General features: G+C 36.6%; 1 long non-coding RNA gene across 1 annotated transcript; it reads left to right on the forward strand.

Moving 5' to 3' along the window:
- Positions 1–333: 333 nt before the first annotated feature.
- LOC126822468 (uncharacterized) lies at positions 334–5,728 on the forward strand. The gene is made up of 2 exons (XR_007680832.2): positions 334–544; positions 1,697–5,728. It is a non-coding gene; the product is annotated as an uncharacterized LOC126822468 (long non-coding RNA).
- Positions 5,729–6,439: the final 711 nt, after the last annotated feature.

Consider the following 6,439-nt stretch of genomic DNA (forward strand, 5'->3'; position numbering starts at 1 on the left):
ATTGATATTAATACGTACTTATGATTTTAATGGAGGCATGAAAATAACGAATGATATTTATGGGAGCATGACATGAATGTGCCGATTCTGTAACATAAAATAAAGTACGGCGTTGACCTAGCTATTCGATAAATCGGTGTATGGCGACCTTAAAATAAGTTACTCATGGGCTTCTCCGTATCTTGTAATAACAAGATAGTTATCTTAGGCGCTATCTTGTAATTACAAGATAGTCAGAATTTTTTTTTCATTTGATTGACCCTAATGGGCCTCCGTAATTTTGTCTGTATAATTGATACGACTTATAATATATATTTCCTGTTAGCTCTGATAACGTAACGTAACTTTCCTGTTTCAATTAAAACTTTAACACGTGATTAAGGGGAATCACGTGTTTGTATCTTGGGGAATTTGTATTGTCACTGAAGAATCTGAAGGTAAAGGATTATATTTTTACAAGTCTAATATTTTATTTAGTTAAATGCAATTGTCATTGGAAGTCTTCCGCTGTTAAATACGGGGTTATGAAACCGAGAATCGGAAGGTAATGGATTATATTTTATTTAGTTAAATTCAATCTTTGTTAATCATATTATATGTTTACAATTCGACTTCTTCGCAAACTTATTCTTAGATTCTCTAATTTCAGGGGAGTGGGGGGGGGTCTCTTCTCTCTCTCTATACTTTAAACAGAAATGAAATCAAATAATAATAGTAATAATGACTTTATTTTCTGAGGGAACATATTTAGTACATGAGTTCTAATTTTCAACATGTCCCGCCTACCCTATAAAACTAGCAACTACACAGTAATAATATTTACAAAGTGCATATATATCATATTATAAAAGCTTATAAATGGAGTTTAATGTCGTTATTGTCTGCACCAACCCGACTAATGGAGTTGGTGACCGAATGGTTCAATGCATGCGCATTAGATCATAAGGTCTGCCATTGAGTCAAGTGGCGTGGCTGCATTCCATCGGTTGTACTCAACAAGAGTATGTCTGGCGACCATCGTGAGTTTTATTCCGGATCCTAAGGTTTAATTCAATGGCTTTTAAGCTAGAAATGTATGCGCAAGCGAATTATTGAAATAAAATTGATTCATTTTATTGTGGCACCAGGGCCGTATGTAGGATTTTAAAAGTGGGGGTGCAGCGGAGTGGTGGGGTGCGCCAATATAATGCCCGAGTTATTGAGCGCGGAGCGGCGACCGGCGTATGCGTGTGTGTGGGTGTGTGTGTGTGTGTCCCCACGAAAATTTTGAAAATAAGGCTGCCGCAAACGCGTTTCCAAAACGCGTGGCGCCCCAAAGCCTCCACATAAGTGATATAAGAAAGTTTGGATCAGGGCAAACGAATAAGGTATCTATTGGCGTGTGGGTGCCATTAAAACCGACCGACTCATCAGTTCCCTAAGAGGATCACAGTGTGATCATAATCAAGTGTGTTATTTTATAATTGAAAGGTTGTCAATTTTTTTAGGGGGCGCCTTATTTTTCTGGGGGTGCAATGTACCACCTGCACCCCCGCTAGATACGGCCCTGTGTGGCACTATAATTTATAAGTATTAAATAATATTCGAAATGATGTAACGATTTATTAGTATGAAAATAATATTCATGGTGATGTAACGATTGGTGTTTGAATTGAGTTAGTATCATTTCTTTTGGATTGTTCATTATATGTTTCAGATTGAGACAGAATAATTGTTAAAATGAGATCTATTTGTCGATGTCATCTTTACTTCTTGTTAGTTTCATGTGGATGGCTGATAACTGTTTACGCCTCATGGAAACCAGGGTGTGAAGGTTACTTCCTGTACAATCCTAAAGACGGATACACGTGTAAATATGCCGAATGCAGACAACCTGGCCCGACGAAACGAAAATTCCACGTAGTCTGCAAGAAAAGGAATCAGCAACCATATGAATGTGTTTATGAGGGCAATCCACATGGTTGTTCCTATTACTACAATCACCATCAAATTGAGTTTTATAAAGGCCTGTCGGACGCAGCTGGAAAAGATCAACCCACTGCCTGTTCACAATCTCAGCTAGTTTTTGATAAATGTAGGGATATTAAAATGATCAGAACGATCAACAGACGCAACAAGGCTGATCCATTTTGTAAAGTTGAGCCGGATTTCTTATTCTATGTCGTTAGAAAAAAACCTGCAATTTAACCATGACGATCAACAGACGCAACAAGGCTGATCCATTTTGTAATGTTAAACCGGATTTCTAATTCCATGTCGTTTAAAAAAAGGGAAATAATCTCTCAAGATGCTTTAACGCTTTGAACATCTTAGATGTGTCGTGTACAAGTACGCTTAGCTTAACGAGATCTGACTAATGACATTCAATTACTTTATTGAATTGTCAGGTATCCTCTTACAGTCCCATATAACAACTTTTGGTCTTGGAAGGAATTATTAGTGAGCAGAAATTCGGTCGTGTATCTGTTATCACTCGTCACATCAGTCAGTTATATAGAGGGGTTACTCGTGATTTCCTTTGGCGTTCGTCACTTCCGATTCAGGAAACGTGTATTACTCAGCTATCGTAGCAATGATCTCTGTGTTAAAATTATATTTGGAATGTGTTTAACCAGCTCTATCACATATGTGATAATGACTCGCACCAATATTGTCCTTTAACACAATAGTCCAGAGTATAGTGATTTTCAATGGAAGCTTCTGCAAAATGCTTTGCTTAAATAAAAGTGTTACGTTATTCGTTACCACAGTATTATATAGGGCAGCCTTTTATTGGGACCTTCTGTATAATAAACAAAACACAAGGCATGCCTGGTTATATCGCCAATAGGCGGATAGGGTTGGGGCACTCTGTATAAGAAACAACCCACAAGGAGTGCTTGTAGCTTCAACGAGATTGGGTTAAGGTGGGGTCATCAATGCTTCAAAAATATTTATGAAGTAATCATAATCTATAAATACGCTAAGTACAAGTTAAAGTCTCAATACCACTCTTGTTGTAACTGAATAATATGTCCCAATCTTTATTCTGGTCAACAAATTGTACTATTTTAGAATATTTCAATTAATTGATGATACAAATTTCATCTTAACACACCTTATTTTAAAATTTTGAAAAATTCAACATAATGGTTTGAAACGTCTAACGTAAACCTTTTCAAATGAAACTTGGATTTAAAAATATTTAGGGGGGTTGGATGGCTGAATGGTTAGCGTGCGCGCGCTGTATCATAAAGTCTGTCATTGAGTCGACTGGCGTGGTTTCGAATCCCCGGTTGTACGTGGCAAGGAGTAGGGTCGCCTGTCCAACCTCGTGGGTTTTCTCCGGGGCCTCCGGTTTCCTCCCACTGCTAAAGACCCCTACGCGCAAGCGAATTATGTAAATAAAAATTAAACCATATGTTAGTCCCGAAATGACCTAGTTTGTGTCGAGTGGACGTTGAACCCCATTTCTCTCTCTCTCTCTCTCTCTCTCTCTCTCTCTTTAACAATATTTTGGAACCCTCTGGACAAGTAAAATAGGATGTAATGGATAATTTACACAACAGGTAGGACACTTAAACATCTAGTACTTAGATAGAGATATTATTTATTTTCTGGAGCTTTCAAACCAGCAACATTGTTATTGTCCCTTTAATCTTTATTCGTAAACAATGTGGTTATAAAACAAAAAAACTTTTTCATATTCAGCTTTATTATATTATGTCGAGTAACTGTGCCATACAATTAAATTTTTCATGAAAATGTACATTTGCATTAAAATGCTTAATTGTACTGTTTTTGCGCTCTTCTAATTTGTAAACATTTTTTGCAAAAATAAAAATCGGCTCACTATTCTTCACTTATTTCATAATTTGGAAAATAATTTGTTGGTTTTTTTTATAAATTTAACGTCCAATACATTGAAAGATTTAATTTAATTAAATTATTTACATATGAAGGCGTAATATTTATATGAAAAAGAAAATATGTAAAAAATTGGAAACAATACCGGCCCAGATGTCCACTCAACACAAACTGGTTATTTTGGGACTGATATATGGTGCAGTATTATTTCACTAATTCGAAGGTCCGTAGTGGTCTTGAGCAGAAAACCTCTGACCAACGAGGTTTAGGCAGGCAACCTTGCTCCTTGCAACGTACAAGCGTGGAATCGAAACCACGCCCCTTGACTCAATGACAGGGCTTATAATCTAAAGGTCACGCGTTAAATCAACCCCCAGCACTAATAAGTCATTTTAAACAAGCGGTAAGATTTATGGAAATCCCCTTATATTTTGAAGTGTGATTTCGATTACCTCAGTAACGTCAATAGTACAGGAAGTCTGGACTTGTTCATTATGAATCAATTACGTTTAATTTAAATGGTATGTCTGCTGTTACGCCACGCCTCCTAGGTGGCGCTGTGCAACTGTCTTACCCCACAAGAGGGTAATTTGATTCATGCAACCCCCCATATGAAAGAATAGTTTCGCGCCTTTCCACAACGCGATGCAAGCTGAAGCTAGTGCCAGCAAGCACTTAACTAGCATATTTTCTTTGTCAAACTTACATGTAGGTAATTATTCAGAAGTTTCTGAATATGGTTCAGGCGCCGGAGCAGGAGAAAGAGGAACGTCCTACTGTTCTGCTCCACTAGGTTAATGAAGACGGACGTGTTTCAATAAACCACGTGCTATTGGTATGATAAATCACACCCTCTAGCAATTATACAAGCGTTTTTAATTGAAACCATTCAAGACAGATTTATTATTAAAGTAGATAATAGCAAAAACTATCTATTTTATTATGCCTTTCTATGAAAGCCATTGATCAACACTGATATTGTGTGTAAAGTATATATAATATGTAGAGTGTGAATAAAAACCTTTTCAAGAGAAAAGAGAAAGAAATGGGTAGCTCTCCGTGCGTAAACGTTTTTAATTGATGTTTTAAATCATGTATTCCATACATAAAGTCATAAGTTTTATATTTAGAAATACCTTCATGAATAAAGTCTGGTATGAACTGGCATATAACCATTTCTAGTAAATGCACATAAACTGATTAACCGTGATATAACATTCTCTTGACTTTAATGTATCAGGGGAGGTCAACATTTTATATATCATACGTTAGGTTGTTTACACGAATTCAAGTCCGCCGGAAACCCGGTCTACTTCAATACTTTAATAAACAAGCTCCATGTTCCCAGTTTAATTCATTACGCATATTGTAGCAATATAGTCGTTGCGACATTGTTTATAAATTTATAGGCAAGGAATGGAGGAATAAGATGACTTTATATTTCATTAATTAATATATTTGGCAAATTAATAGTTTCACACATATTGTAGTGTGTAATAAATCAACTTAGGGTATAAATGACATATTGTTATATAAAAAAAGAGTTTTTAGCCAAAACATGTGTCTATAAAATACCACAGAGAGTACATGTGCAAGGAAAAGTACTATTGCGTCATTGGGTTTAATTTAACCAATCATATCGTAATTGCACAGGTTCAGGGCCATGATCACACTTGTTTGTGCATGATATCCATAAGTCTTATAAAAGAAATCATATTAAACTTTTAAGTAAGACTTCCATTAGATTCCAGAGAGGTTCCATCTGAGTTCCTAGACAGCCGCGAGGCTGGCTAGGGTGGAGAAATGATTTTAGCTAGTATTGTTATCTATTATACTTGTAACCATATGTATTCGGCTATGCTATATAAAATGTAGAAGCGAACTGTTGCATTGTTATTCCTGGTAAGACAACCGTCTTAAGAGAACTGTAAGAAGTAAATACACAACGTGAAGCAGAAGTAAAGACAGCTAGAGACAAATTCTAGACGATCACAAGGCTACAGAAATATGTAGTAAGAAAAGATGCATGGGTCGTACGTAGGATGTGGCGACCGGTTCCCATTACCCGCTTTCCACGTCGGACAGAAGACCTATGGTGCTAAAATATTTTAGCCCAGTCGATGCACTGTGACGCTACGCTGTTTTTAAATAAATTAATTAACTCTCAGAAAACGGCCCGTGACACTAGGATGACACTTATCTAGTCAGGACTTTCACGCTGTATATAAAACTTCAAGGACCAATTGACTCTCGAACACTTTGTTGGTTTAGCTACGTTTTTATATCTTTAGAACACCCACAATAGAATGGGTACATACAGGAAACTATACAGACAACCATGCCATTGATAGTACCCTAAGAAACTTGCATCTTTCAAAATACTTTCTTCTATTTCTCTTTGTCACCCATTTGTTTAACCACTTCAATATATTAAACAGGGCACCTTTCCTAGAACTAACATAAAACCTATAGTATTTCAGCACAACAGTGGGACGTCATACCCTATTTCTTTTGATTTTTATTAAAGGGCAAGTGCTATTAGGGATCACGATAAGAAGCTGGCTCTCATCTCTAGCCTGGAGGTCAGGTGTTC

Source organism: Patella vulgata, chromosome 5, assembly GCF_932274485.2.
Source record: "Patella vulgata chromosome 5, xgPatVulg1.2, whole genome shotgun sequence".
In the NCBI taxonomy this organism is placed as follows: Eukaryota; Metazoa; Mollusca; class Gastropoda; family Patellidae; genus Patella; species Patella vulgata.